We start from the raw sequence: 26,081 nt of genomic DNA, 5'->3' as shown, positions 1-26,081 counted from the left end.
GAAAGAAAAAAACAAAACAAAACAAAAACAGTGGCAGTTGCGTTGAAATACTTTGAAAGTAACTTTTGAGGGTTTTCCTGTTGTGTAAGGAAAATCCCATAGGGAAAGCCTCAAGGAAGCTGCAGACTGCACTTGAGAAGAGGCCAGATGGTAGGAGGTAGTCTGATGCCAGCTGCTCAGTGGTCAGTGTTGGCACTTATTGCTGTGGGGCTTGGAGAAGGGACTCCTTGTAGGTAGTCTGATGCTCAGTGGTCAGTGTTGGCACTTATTGCTGTGGGGCTTGGAGGAGGGACTCCTTGTAGGAGGGATGTCTCCCACCCCATTGGTCTGCATCAGGGCTTGTTCTTCCTGACTGCTCCTCCAGACGAGCAATCCAGACAGGAACTCTACCTTAGTGGTCAGCCTTCTTGAAATCTGGCTCCGTCTTAACCTGTTCACAGGGTCCTGAAACCTGGAGCATATTTTTTTTCAGGCAGGCTCATGTATGAACTGGATCCAGCCATGCTAGTTCTCCCTTTTGGTCCCTGGAAACAGAGCCACGGTCCTCAGTCAAGGGCTACTGTGCTGCCAGGGCCTCCTGGCAATGCCTGGAATCATATTTGATTCTCAGAAGTGTATGGGGGTTGAAGGGGCTGCTACTGGCATTTAGTGGGTGGAGGCCAAGAATGCAGCTAGGCATACTACGAAGAAAAAGAGAGTGATCCAGCCCCAGATGTTAGCAGTGCTGAGACTGAGAAATTCGGTGTCAGTGGCTTTAAAAAATTTTAATTTATTTTTAAAAATTAAAATACAAATTTGATATATGGAAGCTCTAACTGCTTAGAGTTCCTGGGAGTGAGGGAGGTGATGGTACAGGGTTAGCCTGCTGGCTGGTGTGGCAAGTACCAAAGGTGGAGTAGAGGGGGGCCTCTGCCTGGTGTGGGTTCTGTAGGCTGTGACCTGCACATCAGGCTACCACAGGGCTAACAGAACTGCTTAGATGTATTCTTTTACCCGGGAACCAGAGACTCTTACCCAGTCTCTTACCTAAGCAGAGTGCTCAGACCACAGTGCCTATGTCATGGTCCTTTCTTGGTGTCATCTTCGTTGACACATCTTGGTGCTGGTCTCTAAAAACAGCAGCTCAGAGCAGCCTGTGCTAATCAAACCACTAATCACACCACAAATCCTGCCACTCCTGCCAAGTTTAGCTCCAGCTCTCACCTTTCCCCTGAAAGGACCCCATGCCTGTGTAGCTAATCTATTGCCTGTAATAAAATGTAGCATTTTATGGCTGGGCTGTTCCCTTAACACTTAGTCACAATCTGTTTCAAATTGTTACTTGACTTTTATACAATATTATTATTTGCTTGCATTTGTTTAAATGTTCTTTTACCAACTAGATTTTGACTTTCTTTTCATTGTTGGGCTCCCTGATAATTCTTGGTATCTCTGCATTGTTTGGCTTGGAACTTGGGTGGCACAAACCTAGTAAATATTTGTTGAGTTGAACTAACTAACTTAAATGTACTGCTGCAGAATTTCTGCTTCCAGCTTGAGGGGGCGGAGGGGGAGGAGGCCTGGTGAGAAAAGAGAGAAATTGGGACCCAGGGTGCTTCTGGGACAGGGATTAGGAGAGTTTTTCACTGCAGCTGTCAGTGTTCCTCAGCAGAAGGGAGGAAGCCCCCACCCCCACCCCCCCAGGCTCCAGAGAGCAAAGTGGGGGAAAGTTGTCTTCGGCCCCCTGGGTTGGATCATCAGGGACTCAGGGAGGAGGAGGCTATAGTCCCTCCATCAGTTCCTGCCTCAGGGCTGCTCTGAGAGGCCTTTCTGCTTGGGGACTTCTGCAAGGACCTCAGCCAACTGCTGCCTTTCTTTTCCGGCAGCTCTGTGATGGGACTAACCTTTAGGAATCACTTTTCCTTTTTTGGGAAATTTCTTTCTCGATACACCCACATACCCTGTAACTGGTGGGTGGGGAGGAGAGGCAAAATACCCAAAAAAGGAAAAAAATTTCCCAAATGCAAGCTGAGGTGAGGTGGGCTCAGGGCAGCTTCACAGACAAGTGGGAGTCTGAACAATGTGGCTGGGCTTACGGTCTTTCAGGAGTAGATGGAGTGAAGACGCTACAAACTCAAACTGCTACCTCTTTCCTCTGTTTCTGATCCTCTCCCTGTAAAATGCTGCTAATTGTTATGCCGGGTCTTTCTACTTTTCCTTGAATTTTTGGGGACCAGCTAAGGTGCTGGTATCATTAGAACCCATACATGACCAGAGGGCTTTCCTGGGGGAGCACACAATCCAGAAGGGAAGCAGAAGCCCCCAAGTCTCAGGTGGAACACACTGGGCCATGAGGTGTCAGGGTTCCACAGTGGGACTGCACTTGAATGACTTGGGTGGCTAGGTCTCTTACATGTTCTCTATTTCCCTCCTGGAAGCAAGGCAAAAGGACAGTCTAAGGTTTGTTGTTGTTGTTGTTGTTGTTGTTGTTTAATTATGGTAAAATGTATGTAACAGACTTTACTATCTTAATCATTTTAAAGAGTATAGTTCTGTGTCATTAAGCAAGTTCATGTCCTGTCACCATCACCACCGTCCATCTGCAGAACTCCTTATCTCACAGAACTGAAACTCTGAACCCATTAACTTCTAACTCCCCACCCATCTTCCTCTAGCCCTTGGCAGCCACCATTCAACTTTCCATCTCGATGAATTGGACAGCCATATGTAAATAGCCTCAGAGAAGTGGAATCATGCCGTATTATTCCTTTAGTGTCTGGTTTTGTTCACTCAGCACATCATTCTCAAAGTTGACCCATGTTGGAGCTTGTGTCAGTCTGTTCCTTATTTTTTAAAACTGTTGAATGCTAATGCTGTTGAACCCCACCTACTCTGAGATAAACTGACCCTAGAGAGATGGTACCCCACTTCTGTGGCAGGTGTGGGGTATTAGAGCTGGTCTTTTGCTATGTGGCACTCCCTCCTCAGCTTTGAATCCTTCTGAGTCAGGACAGACCAGAGTTACATGACTGTAGATACCACGCCAAGGACCTTTAGCTTGGTTCACATTCCTCAACATAATAGGGAAAAACATTGCTAGCTTTTGGGGCACTTGCCTTTTTCGGGGGCAGCTGTGGGTTTCTTAGTTCCACAGGATGTGAAAGTCCAGCCAGGGCAGTTACTGGGGTGTCAGTTCTTGTGTAATCAGTAGACTGGGTCTGAATGCTCCTCAGGATGTGGAGTGATAACAGGTTATGATTCTGGCAACTTTCAGTTTTGTTTCCTATAGGACAGAGTCCAGGAGATTGCTTGCATCAGGACCTTTGCCCACCTCAATTTTGGCTACTTTTGGTGTTGTGTCAAAGCCCTGAGCAGCCACAGGTACCTAGCTGTAGGAGAATACAGAGGAGGGACATCACAGCTTGGCCCTGCTGCCTTTGGGGACTGTTACTTAGGGGCTTTCCTTTGCAGCCAAGCCTCTACCCCACTCCCAGCCATTCTTTTCTAGACATTCCCCTGTGTTAGAGTCTCCCCAGAACTGGCACAGGAACCCACAGTTTATACAATCACTCCAGGGCTGTTTAGGAAGTGCTCACACTTGACAACCCCTACTTGAAGTTTTGGCTTTGCCCCCTTGCTTGGGCTTTCCTAGGCAAAGATGACCTGATTCATTGGTAACTGTGTTGATTATCAGGTGATAGCATGGAACCTTGAAGAAAGGATGCTTGTTGAACTAAACTGACTTCAGCCTGCAGTCTACACATATGACCACGTGGTCAGAGGTGTGCAGAAATCCAAGCAATGAAGAATTAGCCTTTGTTACTGTCCAAGAAGCAGAGAAGCTTCCTCAGGAGCAGAGGACCTTTGTGTTTAAAGGATAGGGGTACGATGGGGAACCAGAGAAGATATTTTACAGCTTAGTCATGTCATGTTTTAGATTTATTTTTAAATCTGTCATGTTTGGCCTTGGTACTTGTTCACATGGTTTTGGCCTCCTGAGGCAGGCCCTGCTTTTCAAAAAGGTGCTGGGAGCCCAAGGGGTATATGGAGAGTGTTGATTTGTGTGTCCAGTAAATGTGGGTTTGAATCCACTTCCTCTGTTTCTTTTTTTTTTAAGATTAATTTTTATTTATTTATTCATACACAAACTAGAGTGCAGGCCAGAGGTGCTGGGCGGGGGTGGGAGGAGGAGGATTCACCAGAGACAGAGGGGAGCAGAACAGGAGGATCTGCTGAAATACACTGCTGAGGGGAGCAGCTGGTGAAACAGCAGGTGAACTAACTTAGTCCGGGGATCGAACTCATGCTACAGTGACTAGTGGTAGCTTGATAGTGCGAGACTTAACCCCTGTACCACCAGGGAGACCCCACTTCCTGTTTCCTCTGAGCGGGCACCACTCCTTGCCTGTTTTCCCAGTGTTGGACTGTCTTGGGGTTGGCATGAATTTTCTGTCATTTCTCCTGTCAGTTGCTCTTCCCCAGTTCTGTGCTTGCCATGGTATTAGTGGTAGTTTTTACAAATGACTTTTAACTCTGAGGTGTTTTCATCCTTACATCAGCCCTTTGAGCAAGATGTGGGGCAGTTAAAGAGGGGAAGTTGTCCCCCTCAGGCTCTATAGATGTCCCATGTTCCACTGGGGTCTCTGTGTATTGTCATACTTTTTAGTTGGGAGACCTCTGTCTTTAAGTGGCCTTCTACAGGGAACCTTAGTATGTACAAGTCATACAACTGACCCAAGCAGGTACTACTTAGTTGAAGTTGTAAAATAATTTCAACCCCTCACACGAACACACACACACACACACACACACACACACACACAACATGTTCTGACTGGGTGGATCGCCTTCTGCAGCATAATCATCCAGGTGCTAGAAGCCCAGTCCATGTGCTTATACCTCTTGTGTCAAGCATGTAATTAACTTTTCCAAAATGAAAAATTGCTTTTTTAAGCATTTGTAAAAGTAGTCAGTGTTTTGCCAGTGTTCACCAACGTGTAAGCAGTATTCATCTTTTTAGGTAAAGGAACATTCATCTTTCTAGGTTTTAAGGAAAAGTAGGGGATAGCTGGGAGGCAGGTAGGGGGCCACTGGGGACTCAGCCAAGGTCCAGGGGTCTGTTTGTTGGGATTGCACAGCTTGGTAGTGTTCAGAATTGAAGGGCAGCCAGCTGAATACCCATCAAGGCGTGTTTAGAAGGTGATTCCAGGGTGTTAAGGCTTTTTATCCCCACTATGTTTTGGGGGGCATGAGGACTTTGACTGAGTCCCTTGCCCCATCTTTACATGATTACCAAAAATAGTTTTCACCTCTTTGGGAGGGATGTTGTAACAAATAATTCCTTAATGACTCTTGAATATTTCAGAGATTAAATATAATCTATAAATACATAAATGGAAGTGAGAGTTTCTTGGCTGGAAGGTGAGGTGCCAGTGCAGTCCTGGTGGGGTTTGTGTTGAAATCTCTTGGCAGCAGGAAATGGATGATAGGTAAGAAGTGGGTGCTGGAAAGGACCCTTGGGCATAGCCTCTGGGCTTCTTGTAGGTCACTTTGCCTTAGAATGTCTTTGAGCCAACTTGAAGTTATTTTGAAATGTTAACTGTGAGTGAGCAAGGTGTGTATAGATGAGCCCAGATGGGACTGGGAACTCTTCCAGCTGACAGAGTCCTGTTGTCAAAAGGTTGGGGATCCTTAGTGAAACTTGGGACTGTTTGCTTACAGGTGCCTTGTACCTTTTCCCTTCCATTTGATCACTGATGTGTGAGACTTCACCCATTGGAAGGAAGTGTGCAGATGCAGGAACGTTTTCTAGTGTCTCTCTGGGACTGCAGATGTTGTTTTCTAGAAATCACAGTTGAGCTTCAAGTCCCACCCCTCCATTCTCCTCTTAACAGTAAGTTGTGGAGGAGTTTGGGGATACCCACTCATTAAAATATTTGAGCCTGCTTTCTGTTGGAAAGCGCAGAGTTCAGCACTTGTCATTTACAACTCAGCTTGCTAGCCAGGCTGACATTTCTCATGTAGAGCAGCAGGAGTGGAAGCCACTAGTGGTGAATCAAGGTGCTATTTGGACAAAAAAATAGAGCAGACTTCTGGAGGTTATACCACAGGTTCTAGAGATGACCTGGTCCAGACCCTCTGTTTTATGAGTGAGGAATCTCAGTGCAAGGGGTAGCATAGGCCCAACTAATAGGGGTGGGGCAAGTAGCCATGTTTCCTGATTGCTTGCTTCCAATCTGTGGGCTGCCCTCTGGGGACCACAGTGGCTGGAGTAGGAAGGAGCTGTTTTTACATACGGAGGCATGATTTTGGGGGGTGGTGCGATGTTATGTGCTTCCAGTGTTAGAGTTTTTTACATGGACAATGTGAGCCTTGTAGATGAAAGAAGTTAGAGAAGGACACTCAAGAATGAGTGGGTAAAGAGGTCTGGTAAAGGAACAAATAACTACCTGCCAGGTGGAGTAGGAAGACTCTGCAGGCAGCCCTGACTTATTCATAAGAACCAAGAGAAGACATAAGCGCCACTACTGGTGGGTCCAGATCAGACATGATTCTCCCTCTGTCCCTTTTCTCTAGAATGCTTATTTCCAAATGGGTCTTCCTCTGTAGGGCAGTGAGCACCTCACCTGGGTAGATTGTATGATTAAATTAAATAATTAATGAACATTAATATACCCAGGGTATAGTAGAAGCTCAGTACACATTGTCTGACCTGGTGGTGAATCCATCTGCCTCCTCCTTGACTGTTCAGTGTTTGAGCCTCTGTTGAAAGTGTTTCAAAAAGACCTCCCTTTCTGAGACTCTACCTTCTTTACTTCAAGTCACACTGAGAAAATGTGGGGACTTCAGGTTGCCTGGTGGGTGCCTTTCTTAGCACACTGGGTCGTCCACTGTGCTCCCCCTCCCCTCCCATTGATGCAGGTGGTGAGTCAGGACAGCAAAATAGTAATCAGCTGCTTGCCTGTGCTCAGCACACTGAGCCATAATGAGCTACCCACATCTCTGCCTCCCTAGATATGCCTGTAGTTACTGTGTGGGGAGACTTCTGGACACCCGCAGTTAACAGAGGAGGCTGAAGCTGGTTTTACCTCCTGTGGGCCATTGGGTACCATCTGTCTGGCCCTTTGTGTGTGTGTCTGACCCTCTTTAGTGATTGGGAGAAGATGATGGAGGTGGTTGGAGAAACAGTTCTGTTGAGTTGGTAGAGGAATTTCTGTGGCCCTTGCTCTGCACTGGGATAGTTGCTGAGGATGGCCTGTGATTGGCTCCAATGTCAGAGATACTCAGAGCCATGGGTAGGTTTTTCTGTAGCAGCTGTGGCCTAGAGGGTGTGTTTGTATTAATGGGTTGGGTGGCTCCCTCCTGCAGAGAGAGAAACGACTTCGGGTATTGAGAAAGTGAACAGCTTGGAATAATTGGTTAGAAAACTAATTAAGTAGCAGCAGGGAAAGAATTGTCAAAAACGTGTCTTTTTTATAGGAGTTAGCAGCAGAAAGCAATTGCCATCAAAAAAACAGAGCCAAATGACTGGACTGGTACCAGTGTGTGCACATGTGAGCATACAAAACACACATATGCTCAAAGGTTCGCACATATGCACATGCACGACTGTGCAGCAAGTTCTCTCAGGACCAAGTCCCTTCACCTTTACCCATCAGGCTCCCCTTACACTTTTCCTCCTACTTGCACCGTCCTGCCATTGCTCCCAGCTTGCCCTGCCTGACTGAATCTTTTACTTTAGACTTCCCTGGGAAATGGGCAGTGCTTAAAGTCTGATAGGCTGATCCACTTAACGTATTAATTGTAGGTAGGCAGCTTAAAATGTTAGTGTCTTCATCTCTTCTTCCTTCCCACAAAGCACTTTTTCAGATGAATCTTTTCTTTGGCAGGGAGGGAACGGGTAAGTCCTTTATAGTGGGAAGACTCTCTGAACCCAGAAAATGATTCCACTGGTGGAATCCCAGAAATGGTGGTAAAGCAGGTGGGGCTATCATAAAGATTATAACGTGAGGGGTTGGTCTGGCCCGTGTACACATGCATACTGATGGACCATTCATTCTCTAACATCTGTGAGTGCTTGAGTGTGTCAGAAGTGAATTTCAAGATGACTCCATCTGGGGGCAGGTTACTGATAATAATATAAAACATAGTAGGTGTATTAGTTTCCTATGGCTGCTGTAACGAATTGCCACTAATTTAGTGTCTTAATACAACACAGATTTGTTCTCTAGGGTACTGGAGGCCAGGAATGCAAAATTAGTATCACTGGGCTAAAGTCACTGTGTCAGTAGGACTGGCTCCTTCTGAAGCCTCCAGGGGAGAATACATGTCCTTGCCTTTTTTAGATTCCAGGGGCCACCTGTATTCCTCAGCTTGTGGCACCTTCCTCTCAGAACTGTGACTTGAGCCTCTGTTGTAAGCAAGAGCCTCTTGCTTCCCTCATCACCATTTCTTTTCCTCCTCTGTGTCAGCGCTCTCTCTGCCTCTCTCTGATGATTACATTGGGCTGTCAGTATGACCTCCCAAGATCCTTAACTCAGCCATACCTGCAAAGTCCCTTTTGCCATCTAAGGTCATTTTCACGGGTTCCAAGGATTAGGACGTGAATATCTTTGGGGGCTATTATTCAGCCTTCTTCAGAGGGTCTGATCAGAGAGAGAGATTGCAAAATGCTCTAGGAACAGAGAGGGGCTAGCCACTTGTACCTGGAAGGTTTCACAGAAGAAATGATGCTAGACTAGGTCTGAGAGCTGGAGTGACACCCTAGACTGGACCTGGAGATCAGTGGGAAGGGCCACCACCTTCCCAATACAAGTATTACTTCGTGTGGCCAGAGGACCCATAGTCACCTCCCCCTCCCATCGTTATTTTCCCTTTTACTTTGTTAGGCTTTAGTTTCGGGCTAGGTATTGCTGATGGATGCCACCGCCAGGTATGAAACACAGGCACCAGAAACAGGAAAAGAGAAAGGCAGTACATAGAAGATAGAAAGGAAAAAGATGAGGCCACCATTGATTATCCCTAGGTACAAAGGAAAAAAGATGAGGCCACAGACCCCACTGGAAAGGGTTGTCCCATCAGCCAACCAAGGGTGGATCACCTGACAGTGATTTGTAGTACCCAGACCCAAATGCAAAGTGGTATATATGGATGCTTGTTGGTGGCACGAGGCTGTCCAAAGTCCCAGTGATTATCAACAGGGCAGAAGCTTTGGGCTCACTTATCCAGGGAGCTGTGTAGCTTATTGGGAAGCAGCTCACCTCTGATAAAAGCAGTTGTAAAAAAAAAAAAAAAGAAAGAAAAACAAAAACAAAAAACCGTGCACCAACCACAGTGCTGCTTTCACTGTTCTGCAGTTATTCCTTAAAATGGTTCTGTGAGGAGAGCAGTCACTTGCCCACGGTAAGGTTTTTCCTGGCAGAGCCGGGGTTCTTGCATCAAGCTATGGGTCGAAGGCCTGATGGGTGGAGCTGTGTTGGCTCAGTTCCCATGCTGTGAGCTGGGGCCCAGACACCCCTGGCTCAGAAATTCCAGAACTTTTCCTGGTTAATGTTTGAAGAGGGGGATAAACGATAGAGTGGAATAAACCCTAACAGAAGTCTTTACACCTTTGCAGTGGGGTTGGTGCTCAAGCTGTGGGTTTGCTAACACCTATTGAGTGCATGTGGCATCCACAGCATACCCAGCTGGCACTGAGAAGTGGCAAGGGGCAGTAAATGACTAGGTGCTCTCCCTTATTCCCTTAAGGCAGCTGCCTTCAGAAGACTCCATTGAGGGGCCTTCCTGGTGTCACAGGGGCTAAAGTCTCAGTGCTGTTAAGCTGTCGCCAAACCCCTGTGGCATGAGTTTGATTCCTGGCCAAGGAGCTACCGACATGGTGCAGTAGACCTCTCCTGTCTTGCCTGCTGCTCCCCTCAGCAGTGTATCTCAGTGAATCTGCCTGTTTTGGTCCCTACTCTGTCTCTGGTGAATCCTCTCATTCCCCCACTCCTCTGACCTACACCCCAGTTCTTGTATGCATAAATAAATTAAAAAAAAAAAAAGAGTCCACTGGGGTGGGGTGAGGTTTGACTTGGGTGTGAAGGACATGTTTATCTTTCCATGCATTCTCAGGAGGAGACCCTGACAGTACCACCACATACTCTGGTCCTGGCAGTTTAGGGGGCTGCTCTAGTTTTATCTGAAGGAATAAAAGGAATGGTAGAGATAATGTGGTGTTGGAAGGCTCCTCCTTTGGTCCAATCCTCACCTCAGGCAGGTGAGGAAACTCAGACCCAGAGTGGAGGAAGGGTCTCTGTAGTCTCCTGGCAGGAGGTTTCATAGCACATCTCTGCTTCCGTGTGGCGGTGCTCACTGCTGGGAGTGTGTGCACAGGGCAGTGTCCTTAATGAGCTGCAAGTGACCAGAAAACAGACACACTTCTGTATTTCTGTTCTAGCAGAGCTTCAAGTTCAGCGTCGGTGCTCAGCAGTTGTGAGCAGGACGGAACTGTGTACATGCAGCTGGTTGTTACAGCACTGAGTCCGACAGTCCATCCTGCCCAGCCCCCTTCACTGTGCCACGTTGGATGTAGTCCCCCCCCACCCAGCCCCACTTAGCCTTCTAGCCCAGAAGTCACTGGGGCTTGCCCCTGCTCTTCTTGGAAAAGCTGAATATGGGAAGGGTGAGAGGAGGAATGCAAGAGACTGAGTTGGTGGACCTTGACTTGGGGTAGCAGAGCAGCAGGGTATGTGTCAAGGGAACGTGTCAGATTTCTTACTTGGGGGCCTCCATTCCAAGATAGAGAAGAGAAGATCATTCATGCTCTATGAGAAAAGGTTAGGAAAACAGTAGGCCCCAATCCACATGTACCTAGAGTGGGTTGCTCTGTAAACAATGACGTGAAGAGTAAAATCAAAAGTACTATTGTAAATGGAGCTTTATGGCAATGTTGTCGTGGCCCATGCTGGGAGAGGCAGGTACTGGAGTTGAGTTTCAGGTCAGAGTTCTTAACAGGAAATAACCCACCACCTCATGCGATCCTGTCTGGCACCCACCCTCTCTTTCACTCATCCCCTCGCCACCCCTCCTCACCCTCTCTGGATTGTCCACGTTGTGCTTTCTTCCAGCTGTTCTCCAGTGCATCCCTTTCCCCTCCTCTGAGGGTAGGTAGTGTTACACTGCAACGTGTGACAAGCACACACAGCCATCATTCTCAGGTAGGCTTATATTGTCCATGGAGCTGGACTCAACTTCCTGTTTCATATTCTGAGACCTGTGATAGTGTGGGAAGTTTGTTTTGTGATCAACACTAGAACTTTAAGAACTAGAGTGACTTGTGAATCTGTGTCTGATACACATTTGGCCATTTGTATGACACCAGTGATAGCCCTGTTCTCAAGGATTGGGTTTAGAAATGTGCACATTTTTTTTTTTTTTTAGATGACAAAATTTTATTGAAGGATTCCATCCATTAGAGAAAATATGCAAATAATACTGATTTTTGCTCTTTGTTTCTATATTTTGGCTATTAATTCATTGCACTGCCTTGGGTGTCCAGTTCAGTTCTTCGTTGGGTTTGTTATTATGTTAGTCATGAGGCTACTGATTTCAGATCTCTGAAATAACTTAATGACCTATGATCCTGGGTTCTGTTTAATCCTTTTTATCTTCTCTCTCTTCTTACCAGAGTTCTCGACCTGGGATTTGCCTACCCTGGGAATTCCCTTTTGCCTTTTCCTGAGTTTTCTAATTAATCTCTTCCCGCCCTTCCCTTCCTTCTTCCTCATTCTTCTCTCTTCTTTCTCTCTCTCCCCCTCTCTCCCCCTCTCCCCTTCCCCTTCTCCCCTTCTCCCCTTCTCCCCCTCTCTCCCTCTCCTCCATTTGGTATATTCGCTTGAGAAAGACAAAGGAAAGAAAATGTTTTGAGACTTGTAGGTCTGAAAATGTCTCCCTTGCCACACTCTTGATAGGTAGTTAGACTGGTTATATATAGTATGTTAGGTTTGAATAATTTTCCCTTGGAATTTTGAAGGCATTGTTCTTTGTCTTTAACTTCCACCCTTGCTGTTCAGAAGTTCATGTACAAAGGATCTGATTCCTGATCTTTTGTAAATGAATGGAATTTTCTCTCTGAGAACTTTTTCGGGGTTCTAAAATTTCATGAAAGATATGCCTTAGTATGGATCTATTTTCTTTCATTGAGCTAGAAGCTTGTATACTTTTCAATATGAAAAGGTCTTTCTTTCTGATCCAGAAAGTTTTAATTTTTTTCCCCCTCTGGCAGTTTCCCTGTGCTAGAATTCTTATTCTTTGAGTATGGGTTCTTTTGGTCTGAGTCCTAGTTGTGTTGTCCTTTTGCATTACTTTGTTATACCTGAGAGTTCATTAACCTTGCATTAAATCCTTGTTTCTTAGTCTACCTATCATATTTTCTTATTGTTATTCAGATTCTTATTCCAGTTATCCTTTTTAGCTTCTTTTTTGTTTTCTCTGTGTTCCTTTTTATAGCATCTTATTCATGGCTCATGGATGCAATACTTTCTCGTATAATTTCAGTTACTTTGAAGTTTTCTTCTGTCTCTGGCCTGACTTGCTTTCTTCTTAGTTCCCTTCCTGTTTATTTGGTCTCAGACTTTCTCAAATTAGTATTGACCCTTGGCTGTGAGTTTGTATTTAAGAAAAAAGACCATGCTGTACACAGGGTGCCTGTGGGGGTAGTGACTCGTTGGCCTTGCTTTAGGATAGTTAGGGAACTGGTGACTTTTGGGAGGACCTGCAGATGTCCCTGGATACAAATGCTCTCATCTCCTGGCTGTGAAGAATGTCAATTTCAGGAGGCCTTCCTCTTGGGCTAGTGGGTCGCCTACAGTACATAGTAGAATCCCCTCATCCCTGGTCTAGGGAGTCCTGTGGGCAGAGGAAGGACTTGGAGTTAGTGGATGCAGGCTTTCTTGGACTTTCCCACCCCTTCTCCCATCAGCAGTGAGAAGCTGCTGCCCCCAAGTCTCAAGTCTTTCCAGAGAACTAACCTCTGGTTGCTGCTGTGGGAACTGGGCTTCTTGGCCAGAGATGCCTGCAGCCCTTGAACTTTCTGGTATTCCAGGACAGTTTTGACCTGCTTCATCTTGGTTTCCCTCTGGGAGCTTCCTCTGCTTTACCTACTCACTCTCCAAGTGTGCAGCCACTTGCCTACATTCAAAAATTGAATTACTATCCCACATCTGCTGCTATCTTTCTTCGTTTTTTTGTCCTCAAGAGTTTATGCCTTTTAAAAACTCTTTGTGGTCACTTTTATTAGGATTTTAGCAGGAACTTAAACATGCTGCTGTGTCCAGTCAGTCATGTTTAACTAGGGACCCCCTCACACATTTCAGGAATCTGACCATCCACTGGGGTGGTGTACTGGTGTCCACTGTGGACCTTCTCAACTCCTCTGTTCTACACTTTTGTTCCTCTGTGCTCTGCCTTTGTTCTATCCCGTGTCTGGGTCATGTTGACTTGGGATCTAGATAACTCTTTTGTGTCTAGACTGTGTGTGCATGTCCATGCATGTGTTAAATGCACACATGCCTGCCAGGGGGTGTATATGTGTTCTCCTGAGTTAGATCTACTTTGTACAATCTCTTCAATGCCTTTTATGAGAAAGATAACTTTTGTAAATAATTGAACTTCCGGATTCTTCTTGTTAGAACCCAAGAGTTAATGATGACTGTTGTTCCAGAAAAGTTAGGAGAGAGTTTATCTAATCTCCCTCTGATGAATAAGGCCCTTTACTGATCGGACCCACTCACCTACTTGTACCAACAATAAGACCCTTGTTGTCATGGACTGGGCAGGTTCTGCAACTGATACTCTGGCTGCCTTAAGAAATAACATCAGGGAGATCTGGGGCTTGAACCTACCCTTATCCCAGAGCCACATAGCATGGTTCTGTTTTCTTTTTCCCCACACCAAGTGGTTTCTCCATGACTTTCTCCTTGGGATCTTTGCAAATCAGGAGAGAGTTCGAGTTCATTCATTCACTTATTGCTTGCTGAAATGGTGTGGGAGTTGGAAAATAAAGATAAAAAGGGCCCTTGCCCTCCAGAATCTCATAGTCTATCATTGGGAAAACAGAGGGATTAGCCATCACAGGGAACATAAAGTGCTAAGGGAGACAAACAGACACATGCTCTCCCCAGCCACAGGGGCCAGGCTGGGGAGCTCTGGGTCTCTCCAAGGAAGAGCAAAGTAGGAATCATCTGAAGATGGAGGGGAGACAGTGCTTGTAGGTAGAGGGAATGCTGATGCTGAAGGCTGGATAGGTTAGAGCAGTTGTAGGAGATGGGGCTACAGAAATAGTGACCTCCCTGTTCTTACCCCATGTGAGAAATAAAATATGCTCATGGTGAAAAATTAGGGAAGCACAAAAAGCCTGCAGACAACAGTGTGGCCCTTTAAATCTTATCACCCTGAGATCAGAATCTGTTAAATATTCTGGTTTATATGTCCTGTTAGGGTGTGTAGTTGTATATGAAGCCTAAAAGTAAGAATGAAAAAAATAAACTTGTTATCTTTTAAATTTTATTTATATATAGTTTACATAAAATAAACCTGTTATTAATAATGCTATTCTGGCCGATAGTTCCCTATGCTACCTTTTGAGGCACAGTTCTAACAGCTACATACTGTTGCATCAGGTGGCTGCATTTCATTCACTTTATTCTGCACTGTCGAACATTCAAGTTGTTTTCACATTTGTTCTTTTTTATTTAATATAATGCTTCAGCAAACATTCCCAGAGGCACATTGCTGAATCCAGGTGTGTACTTTATTGAAGCAGTTGATAGATACCACCAGGTCACACCCCAGAAACGCTGCACCAACAGTAGGAGGGCATCCAGGGGTGCTCTCTGTAGTCTCCATTTTCCTTTTCCTCTACCTCCTACATTCATTTGTGTGGCTTTTCTGGAGGCTGTAGAGAGATGCTTTTTGAATGTGGCACCCCACAGGTGGTTAAGACCATATTTGTGGTCTTAAAGAGCTAAGGTAGCCTGACTCATTGGAAGCCTGCAGATCATTGAAAAATCTTATTTTAGATCCCACCTCATTCTTCCACTGTCAAACCAGAACCAGCAGTAAAGGGAGCTGGGGCAATTGTCATCTCATCACCCCTCGCCTCCCACCCCCTGCCACCTCCCCACACTTCTGAGAGCCAGGGAGACTGAGGGCAGGCTGTGGGTTAGCCAGGGATCTTCTGTCTCACTTAGTGCCACTCAGCACTGCTGTGAAGCAGTGACAATTGCCCACTTTCATAAATGTGGAAACAGACTAGATGGAAGCAGAGAGATTGAAGTGGCCTGTGTAGTTCTCAGCTCTCTTTTCCCTGGAATCTGATCCCTGCCACACCATACCTCCAGACTCCTTACTGTCCGCCACCCATTTGGCCTTTCGAAATTGGGATAGAAACAAAATCATTTCCGGCCCCAGAATGTCCCTGCTTGCTTAATTCCCATGTCTCTAAAAATATCTGTGAACCTCTTCCCGCCCAGTCTCCTCCCTACAGAATTTGCTCCTCTGTCCCCACCCCTTCACTTGGGGGCGGAAATAAGATCTCCCTCTCAATGCTCTTTCCAGGCTCAGAGTGGAATAAATAAGAAACACTGAGTTTCCACAGCAAAAAGGGAAAAAACAGCCTTTGTTCAATGTTGAGAGCTGCCTCTGCGCTGGGTCCAGGTCCACACTCCTAGGGTCCGGTTTCCTGCTCTGGGAAGGGTATCACGCAATTAAGAAAAGGGGACAAGAGCAAGGGCCCCCTCCCCTCCTTCCGTGTGTGGGGTGGTAGAGGGAGACCAGGCCTCCTGCAGCAGGCAGGCAGCCTGAAGTGAGTCTTGGTGTGGGAATGACGCCGGGCTCCCAGGCCCCTGACTGCGCCTGGTCAGCACAGACCTAAAAGGAGTCTGTGGGAAGCCTCCAACCTCGGAGACTGCCTGAGGTTCCCGGAGCTTTCTCAGGCATTCCTGGATTGGGACAGAGCCTCAGACCCCTCCCCCGCCCCACCCCCAAACCTTGGATGCTTGCCTAATTGAGGCTTTATTTATTTCCACATTTTCCCAGCTCTGTATGAAGAGACAAGTAAGAGGGTGAGGCCTACAGATACTCTAAGAGAAGGGGGTGGGGCCTGAGGGGGGATACTCAAGGGTCTGCTTCCTTCATCCCATGGGACTGTGGGGGGGGACCATGAAGGGGACGAGGCAAGGGGAGAGGAGGGGTGGGAAGGGGAGGTACTTGGTTAGAGGAGCAGCCTAGCAAGCGGCTGTGGGAAGAATTCCCCCACCCCCCCACTCAGAAACCCAAAAATAGCCATGTCAAAGGCACAAGCCTTGCAGATGGGGAGCCAGCTGAAAACCATTTGCCTCTCAGTCCCTCCTCCCTCCACACTCCAGGCCCTTCTTTCCAAGTTCTTGTCCAGTTGTCCAGGGACTGGGCCACCCAGTACTGTATCCCCACTGGTGCCAGAAGAGAACTCCCAGTGCATCTGGGCTGCCATCCCTTCATTCTTTTAACTTTGGTTTTCCCTACTCACATGTCTTAAAGTGAAACCTGTAGCAAAAATACAGACAGTTAAAAATGTATGAAAATTCCATTGGGATCTTTTAATCCAGGGGCCCGCACATGTATGCGAGAGAGTGAATGCCATGGAAACTATTTGCTGCTGCAAGTTTTTTTTTTCGCAAATAATGTTAAAATTAACATTACATATTGTACATAATTTGTGAAAAGAGGAAAACACAAAGATGAAAGCATAAACTGATTATCCAGAGAAATCCTCTGATGTGAACATTTTAGGGTTTTAATGATGACAGGACCTTTTTGGTTTACTTGCTTAGACTTAGTCCCAAATAAGAAGTCCTTCTGGCATCACCCCCACCCTCAGCCTGTCACAGGGCAGATGGCAGAGGGTGGAGCAGACCCATCCTTCTGGAGGGGGCATCCCTCCTCTGTTGGTGCTGGGAGGGCAGTTCTTAAAAGCTGTTTTAATTCATTAGAATTGTAACAAGTACCACAGACTGAATGGCTTATAAACAGTAACAAATTATTTCTCACATTTGTGAAGGCTACAAGCCCAAGATCAGAGTACCATCCTGGTAGGCTCTGGTGAGGACTTCCCTGCAGGTGTAGGCAACCACATTCTTATTGTGCCCTCAGTAGCAGAGAGCCGAGCGGGGAGGGAAGCTCTTTTGTGACCTTTGTCACTGACCTCATTCAGAAGGGCTTCATCCTCATTACCTCCTCTAGCCTCACCACCTCCTAATACCATCCATTGGAGGATAGGGTTTCAATAAATGGGTTTTGGGGGGACATATATTCAGTCCATAAGAGGGGCGCTACAGCGACTGGCCAGACTCCACCTCCACAGTACAGCTGTCCTGGGCAGAGAGGTGAATGGATGAACACAGGTATAGGGTGGTAACGAGTTACCCTGGAAACCTACCAATTTCCATCCCAAAGGAACTCTGGCTTGAGATCTAGGTTATACAGATCTTCACTGCCTCTTCATAATACTCCAGGGAAGTCCGAAGGGGTGCTGAGTTGGGGCAAGCCCAGTGTCCACAAATGGTCTCAAGAAAGAGAGCATGGTCAGCCCAAGAGTTGGGACTTACAAATGTTTCAAATTGGGCTCCCTTCCCTGTATGGAATCAGTCAGATGAAACGATATTGAATTAGTCCGTCCTCCAACAATTTGTCAGAAAATACATGAATTGATGTATGTGGGTTTGAACTCCAGCTCTGCCTTCTGCTAGCTGACTGTGAACACTTTTTATAACCTCCCTAACCTAAGCTTCTCGTCTGTGGAGTAGAGGAGAGTAATAACAGCCTTTAAAAATGGTTGTGGACATTAAACAACCTAGTGGAACTGCATTTCCTGTTTTGTCTGCCACCCTCTTATTTTACTTGGGGAGTTCATTGTTAAGTCCCACAGAGAGGGAAACTTTCATTGTGTCCCGTTGTGCTCATCTTGGCCCTCCAAGCAAGGCAAAGGCATGCTTCAATCTGAAGGCAGTCCCTTTATGCTCTCAGGCCCAGGAATGCCTGCCAGCCGCTTAAGAAGCAGAGCTTAACATTTTGGTAATGTTATATTCAGATTTTTTAAAAACATACATTTTCCATGTTTTTTAAAAGATAAAAATCTCAAACATTTTGACAGTTGTGTAGACCACAGTAAGGACTCTGGTTGTGTACTTATCTTCCTATTTTTTGGAATTTCTTCAGACTGGAGTTCTAGAAATAGAATTTAAAAAGCCAAAGGCTGTGGATATTTGTGGATTTTGTTGCATGTTTGCAAACTGCCACAGGCAATATCTCTCCGAGTGTCAGTACTTACAGGCCACATGCTTCCCCATGGCTGTATTGGCGAGCCATGTCTCCTGTCTCCTTTCTGGCCCCCTGCAGGTTAGGGAGTTGGTCTAGATGAGGCTTATTTTCCTTTGATTTTAGTATCAGTCCTAGGGAGACAAGGCTGAAAGGAAGAAACTTCTGGTTAGGTGCATTGTCTAAGAGTTTCAGCCATCCCTCCCTGCTCTTAGGGACTGGTGCTGTTCAAGGTGGCCCTTTAGTCAGAACAAGGCCTTGGGGCAGGAAGGTGGATGCCATCATCTCTGCTGAGCTCACCAAGGCCTCCTCCCATCCTTTGGCCTTCATGAAGACCTGCCTGTGTTCCATTCTGCCCTTTGCATTATGGGGTCCCCAAAGAAATAAACTGATTCTTCCCCTGCCTTGCTGCTGAGATGCTGGCCTCAGAAGTATGTGTAGCATGGCCTCTCTTCTGGGTGTTTATAGTGGGCCAGTGCTGGACCAGGGCTGAGGCCTCACCCTTCCACCCTGCTTGAGGAAGAAGGGAGGAACCTGTGGAGGCTGTGAATATTCCATAGCTCACTCACTTTTCATCTGTGCGATGCTGACAGCTTCCCCTCAGGTCCTGAGATGTCAACAAGATGGCACATTGAGTGCTGGGGGCACACACCTCTGTGGCTGAGGCAGCATCTGCTGGGGGCTCACCCACCCTCTGTCTTCTGCATTCCCAGCCCAGCTAATGGGCGCCTGTTCCCAAAGAACTCCAGTGTACTTAGGGCCCTGCAAGAATTTCTCTAGGGTTGTTAAGTCTTCTGGGCAGCACAGAGACAGACGCCCTATTATACACCTTTTGTTCTGGGATCTGATTCCAGTTTCAGACACCCTCAAATGTTCAGTTCTTCTCATGACTTTTTTTTTTTTTTTTTTTTTATACATGCACTGGGTACAGTCAGAAGCGCGGGAGGGTGAGAGAATTCACCAGAGCCAGAGCAGGGAGCAGAGCAGGCAGAAGGACCGAGGTACACTGCTGAGGGGAGCAGCGGGCGGCAGGAGAGGTCTGCGCGCCACGTGGGACCCTCCTCCGGTGGCCGGGGAGCAGCCGGGGATCGAACCGGCACCGCAGAGGCCGCGAGCAGCTTCGCAACCCAGTGCTCAACCGCTGCGCCACCGGGGAGGCCCTCTTCTCATGACTTTAATCTGTTCCCTCCACCTCTGAGGTCTTACTTATCTCCTGTGAGGCATGTAGCATGATATAGCTAATATGGCACTTAGAGTTGGAAAGCCTGGTCACTCCAGGCAGCCATGTACAAACTCACTTCCACTTCCTGGCCTGGGTCTTACGTGCTTTGGTGAAAGTTGGGAGTAAAAGTATGGGCATTATTGACTCATGGATACCACGCTTGCCTCCTTCTCTGGTCCAGTCAGTTTCCCATACAGCGAGACTTGTCACTGTGGCCCAACCCTGTGCTCAGCCCTGGCCAGTCCTGGCCCCACACTTACCATTAGCACTTCTAGGAAGGAACTTCAGGCCCAAGACAGCAACAGCAGCACCAGTATCCAGTGTCCTGCCTACTTTGGAAGCGGGGCCTCTATTTTTAGTAAGTTCACTAATTGGAAGCCTAGTGGAGCTTAATCAGCTCACCTTGTGCTTTGATCCTTGTATCTGGCCTTCTCTTTTTACATGGAAAGAGTTGAAGTTCTTGCCCCAACCAAAGCAAATTTGTTTTTGCTGGAGACAAAGGCTCTTACTGTTAAAACCTGCCCCTCCCATGGCCCTTGCGCTGTCTCTTAAGTAATTTCCAGTGCGCTGTCAGCATTGATGTCGGTTCCTTCCTGATATGATCCCTCCTGGTGAACGAGCATCTCTTTCTCTTATCTGCTGTATCAGGACATCAGGGGAGTGAAAAGAGTATTGAAAAAGATGGAAGCATAATTCTCTGCAGGAAAACAGATGGATTTCAAATATGCTCTTCTTACATCCTGCCTCAGACAATGGCCCTTTGCACATTATTTCCCTGACTTCTGATGCCCTCATTTTATTTTAAACTGGAAGAATCAATTCTTTGAGTAAAGCTTCTTTGTTCCTTTTTAGCAACAGGACATCTCATCAGATGTGAAGCTGGGTGTTTTCTTGGGAACAGTCATCATTTAACTTGTCCCCAAAGGAAGAAAATGTGTTATGATTCCAACAGATATGGGAGTTCCATGGAGAATACATTTGCAATCCGAGTGAGGGGTCTCCACCTGAGACCCCCCACTCTTCCACACCATTTGGAGTTGAGGGGCGTTGTGTCAGAGACAGTTGAGATCATCCAGTACATTTCCCAGCCTCTGGCTCAGGCCAGGTACAGAGATCCTGGAACTAAAATTAACTCAAGGCACTGAATTGGCTTGAGAAGGGAGGCTCCTTAGGGCCGCGCAGTCTGTGTAGCGGAAGGATGAGGTGGAAACTCGGTCCTGCCCCTGGTGTTCTAGGTTTATCTGAGTGAGGTGATTTGTTCACCTTCCCTCCCCCCCGCCACCATGTCCTAGATGAGAGCCTAGCAATTTTTCCACAGAGAAGACATTGTCCAAGATCCTATGCATGAGGAGTGATTGGCCAAAGCCCCAGGAACAGTAATGAATGAGGTTGGATGGATCAGTTGAAGTCAAAATGGTTTGATTGTTAAAATCCTCCCTTGACAGATGTAACCTTTTTGACTTTCTCTTTGTATGGGCTGTATAAGTTCTTATAAATTTCAGTAGTTGGAAGTATCCATGTATACCTAGTACGTGTGTCCAAAAACCTGAGATTGAGGCCTGTGAGAGGTGGCCTGGGGCAAGCAGGGACTCTGCCCATCAGGCCCTGCCTCAGCAACTTGCCAATTATGTAACTTTGAGTAAAATAATTTCTTGTTGGCAGAGTTTAATTCATATACCACAAAATTCACATATTTAAAATGAACAAATTAAAAGTTTTTAATATAGAAAGTTGTGCCGCCATCAGCACAATTTTAGAACATTTTTATCACCCATGCCCTGTAGTAACCACTCCCCATTTTCCACCAGTCCCCCCCCCAGCCACAGGCAACTCTCTGTTCTTGGGATCTGCGTGTTCTGGACATTTCATATAAATGGAATCCTACAATATGTGGCCTTTTCTGTCTGCTTCTTTCACTCAGCACAATGATTTCAAGGTTTACCCATGTCATAGCATGTATCAGATTTCATTCTTTTTTGAGGCTGAATACTGTTCTCTTGCATGGATATACCACATTTGTTTATTCATTTTCTGCCGGCGGACATCTAGTTGTTTCCACTTTTTATTTGTTATGAGTAATGTTGCTATGTATATCTGTGTACGTGTTTTTGTAGAGATTTGTTTTTGCAGTTGTCCTGGAAATCTATGAGAGTGGAATTGCTTAATCATATGCTCTCTGTTTGACATATCAAGGAACTGTCAGACCGTTTCCCAGAGCAGCCACCTCATTTTATGTTCTGACCAGCACTGTAGGAAGATTCGGCTTTCTCCACCTCCTCCCCAACACTTGTTGTTGTCTGTCTTTTTCATTATACTCATTCTAGGGTGTGTAGAGTGGTATCTCATTGTGGTTCAATTTACATTTCCTTACCAGCCAAGCATATTTTTTAGCCTCTCAGAATGCATTTCCCCATGAGTAAAACTGCAACACTGAAGAATTTGCATTTTATTAATTTGTCAAATATTCTGTAGCCCTCACTGTGTGCCAGGTGCTGCCCTTAAGTGCTCTGTAAACATTAGCTCATTTAATTCTGATAGTTTCTAGATAGGCACTGTTTTCACTCCATTTTGTAAATGAGAAAAACTAAGGCCTAGAGGGCCTATGTAACTTGCCTAAGGTCACACTGCTGTGCCAGCACTGCGTACTGACCTGCCACAGGGCCCTGGCAGTTTCCTGGGTGCACATTGTGGAAGGTGCCAGACATGTTCGTGGGTTTTGCTGCACCGTGCCTTTGGTCATATCAGCTAGTTGGTGATGAATTACTAGATTTTCCCTTTCCTGATAGAATACTATTTCTGTATCCTCGCTAGAGGTGACGTGCCATGAAGAACTGGGACAAGTTGTTCCCTGCCTACTGGTTGACTGTGTCTTTTATCCTTCCTGTTAAACTTGGTCTGAGGCTCCCTTCAGGTCTGGGTGGGAAGCCACTAAGGCAGAACCGATTCTCCATCCTTCCTTTGTCCTCGTCACCTGCCTTCCCTGACTGCTGGCAGAGTACCTGTCCTGCATCACAGAGACAGAGACCTGATTGTTTCCTTTTAGCTGTGTCTCCCCTGTTCTTGCCCATGAGGGCTCAGTGAGCCAGGCCTTTGCTGGGCCAGCCAGCTTGTTCCAGGGAGCTGCCAACACTTCCCCCCACATACACCTTCCGTCTTTCTCCCAAAAGAAGCCCAGCAGTATGGGCCACTGATTTTGTTCTTTAGCCCCCATTCTGTTATTTTCTGAGATACTCTGGGGCCCAGCTGTGGGGCTCTTATTATAATTTTCTATGTCAAAAGAAGCTTTTTTCAATTGCGGTTCTCACAGGTTTGGGGAATGACTGATACAGGGTGGAACCGAGAGGGACCTTGTTACTTTCAAGTGCATCTGTAGAGTAGTCCCACATTTCCACTGTGTGTGTTTGTGTTTTTCTCCTTATATTTCTTTTCATATCATGGTTTCCCCACTTCAGGGTTATATAAGCCTCACACAAAAGCCATGAAGTGGACATTTGTTATTCCTTCTCAAGTAGACACTAATCTGATTCACCGTAACCTGAGATGGGCATCATTTTCCTCCCACCATCAAGGAGCAGTGCAATTTCAACTCACCTTCTGTGAAGACTGGGACAGAAGGACCTGTCAAACCTTTTGCACCTGCAGGCTCCAGTCCACCCTGCCAGGGGCCTCTGCTGTTCTTCCCTGGGGGCCATCTCCCGAGTCTCTGGGTTGCCTTGTCATTGTTCATGACAGATGTAGGTAGGCAGGGCTGCTCTTAAAACTCCATGGGAGCCCCGTACCCCTCCTTATACTGGGGCAGAACTGCTCTGACTTTCTGAGAATTGTAGCAAGGGGAGGAGGGTACGCACACCTTTGGGGCTCCTGGCAGACTTTGCTGCCAAGTCACATCCATCACAGCAGAGATGGGGTGGAGTGAGTACTTAGTGGTGGTGGTTCTATTGAAGGTCCTGGCCTCCAACAGAGGAAGAAGCCACTTCTGACCATCCAAAGTCCTGGAAGGAAGAGATGCTTTCAGGTCAGGTGCCCTCCATTGAAAACTGTGGGACTTGAGAAAAGAGGTGCTCTTGACTGGGGCAGGGCCATTTAGTACACTTTATTTTTTTGATCGTTCAAATGGTAATTGCTGCCCTGTACAGCACATTTTCCACCCAGAATTTAAAGAGCTGGCTGAAGTAAACCAATCATACAGAAAAACACATATATCACAAGGTACAACTAGATGAATTTTTACAGACCAAGCATACCTGTGTAGCCAGCATCCAGATCCAGAAGCTTAAAATCTCCTGGGGGATTTGAAGTTCTTTTCCAGAGTAGATGTCTGTGGAGTGCTGTGGGCTCTGTCTCCTTTAGCCCCTGCTGGTGCCCACATAGTATAAGTGCCCAGTGCTTCTTCGTCCATTGAATGCTGAAGGCAAGAAAGGAAATTTTCCCAGTGAGCCTCTGGTGGTTTTTGGTGTTTATGCTTCTTGGCCCTATATGGTCGATTTGCACAAGTACCTCTACCTAGAGTTCTTGATTATGACTGGCAGCAAAGGGAATGCAAAGGCCAGGTGAGCAAAGCTTGTGGTCTCAAGAGTTGAGACATGATCGTTTCTGAGAGAGGGTACCAAGAACTTCTGGAGGTCACTGGCCAAGACACCCTCCCCTCACTCTGGCCTGCTAAAAGCCCCACAGGGTTAAGAAAGGCCATGCTGCCCGCCCCCTGTGCTGTGCATGGTGCTCTGAGGCCTAGACATGGCCCGCCACAGGACTGGGGTTGGGGTCTTCTCAATAGGTTCCAGGCTGCCGTGTCTTCCCATATACCTCAGTGCTACTAGCCAGTTGGAGAGATGCGGGTCAGAGTCTTTCATGAGGAGCAGGTTGGTCCTGTTGTGAGTGGGACCTCCTTTTATCTCAGAGACTGGCTTTTCATTCGAATCCAGGAGCATCATCAGGAGAAAGGCCATACAGCCCCAAAAATTACCACCAAACCTCCATAGCTGGCAACTCTGCACATTTTCTCAGCCTTGGAAGGAAGAACACTTGGGAGTAGCAACTGATAAGGATGAGTCTTAAAACATTGCTGTGTCAATAGAGCCCTGGGAAGTTTGAATTTCTGGGAAACTGGTTGGGAATTTCCAGTAGGAAAGAGAGGAGTAAAAACATCCAAGATAAGGCCGCCTTTTTCAAATGCGGGCCTTGCTGGAATGCTTGCAGAGGCACTCAGATCTTAACCAATCCTTTTTTGGGGAGTGGTAAAATCTTTCAAAGCAAAAAATAAGCTGGAGAGAAACTTGACATCAGGTCCCCTTCTCTCCGAAGGTTTTACATCTTCAACATATTCAGTCAGTTCTTCACTCCTGCTCCCACCATTTGGGAGTTTAACTGGGAAAACATTGGGCCCTCTACCCTGAGAAGGAGGGTGTTGTTGTTTGTGGGTTCTTTTCTGTGAATTTAGGAGAAGCTCTTGAGTCTGGGAAGGACAAGGTGCTTCTTCCAAGCTTCTGGTTTAGAGCCAGGTGGTTCCAGTTCCTCCGCTAACATACCCTGAGGATCCTCAGGAAGTTGCGTAGGAACCTGAGTCAGACACTGCCCTGGTTACTACTCTTCCATTAGGCACAGGGCTGTCCTTAGAAGGATTTTGACCTTTCAGTCCCAGGCCAGTTTCCTGCTCCATTAGGCAGGAGTTCAGGGCCCAGGATGTACACTCTGAGCCTGGTGTTAGAGTTCAGGGAGACACTTCAGTCTGAGCATTGAATAGCCTTTCTCTGCCCTTTGCCCTGGGCACCCCCATTTCTCTGATATCTGGTGTCCCTGAGGATGAAGGGATGACCTGGAGGGTCATGGTTATGGTCTGGCCTCATTCAAGCAGATTTGGTACACAGTCTCCGGGCTCAGGTCAAACACAAGTGTGCCCTCCTGGAGACTCTCCTTATCTCCTCTGCCCCACTCTGTGTTCCAAAACCCAGGGACCTGGGAAAGCCCTGTGATTCCTGACACGTCACCAGCTCAGTCTTGAGCTTCTTTCTTTCTGCCTGGTTTGGATTCTTGGAATAAATCTGAAGTTTCTCCCCAAAGGGCAGTTTGAAGTCCTGTGGGCTTCCAGCTTCTGTGGGATCTGCTAAGCCAAACCCTGTGATGGCCCCAAGCCCAGCTGTTTGTGAGGTTCATCCTGCACACATCTAGGTCTCTACATGGTTGACAAAAAGGCCATGTATGTACGTATGTATGTACGTATGTACATATGTACGTATGTATGTACGTATGTATGTACGTACGCACTTCCTGCATATATGGTGCTACAACCACATGCTTGCACTAAGCAGAGCCCAAATGAACTGGACCATAGCTCAGGGCAGGGGCTGCATTGGTGAAAGTTTGCTTCCTTCATTACTGGTTGCTTAGCAGGCCTCCTTAGGCAGAAGCTTTCTTAGGCTTTGCTCCCTTTCATCACACAGAAATGGCAATCTGTCAGCTAGAGGAGAGAGAACTGCATTCTCTCCCTCCTTTCCCTTCAGGTAGCCAGGAGTTTCATTTTCATTAGCTGGTAGGACTTTTTGGGGTGCCA

At 46.7% G+C, this 26,081-nt stretch overlaps 1 protein-coding gene across 2 annotated transcripts in view; it reads left to right on the top strand.

The window, feature by feature from the left end:
* Positions 1-26,081, top strand: part of MPRIP (myosin phosphatase Rho interacting protein) — a 127,381-nt gene that overhangs the window by 36,005 nt on the left and 65,295 nt on the right. The gene's annotated exons all lie outside the window — the stretch shown is intronic.

Source organism: Talpa occidentalis, unplaced genomic scaffold, assembly GCF_014898055.3.
Source record: "Talpa occidentalis isolate TD23 unplaced genomic scaffold, MPIMG_talOcc4v2.1 talOcc4.7, whole genome shotgun sequence".
Classification (NCBI taxonomy): domain Eukaryota; kingdom Metazoa; phylum Chordata; class Mammalia; order Eulipotyphla; family Talpidae; genus Talpa; species Talpa occidentalis.
Note: the sequence above shows the minus strand (reverse complement) of the source record. Positions and strands in the feature narration are given on the sequence as shown.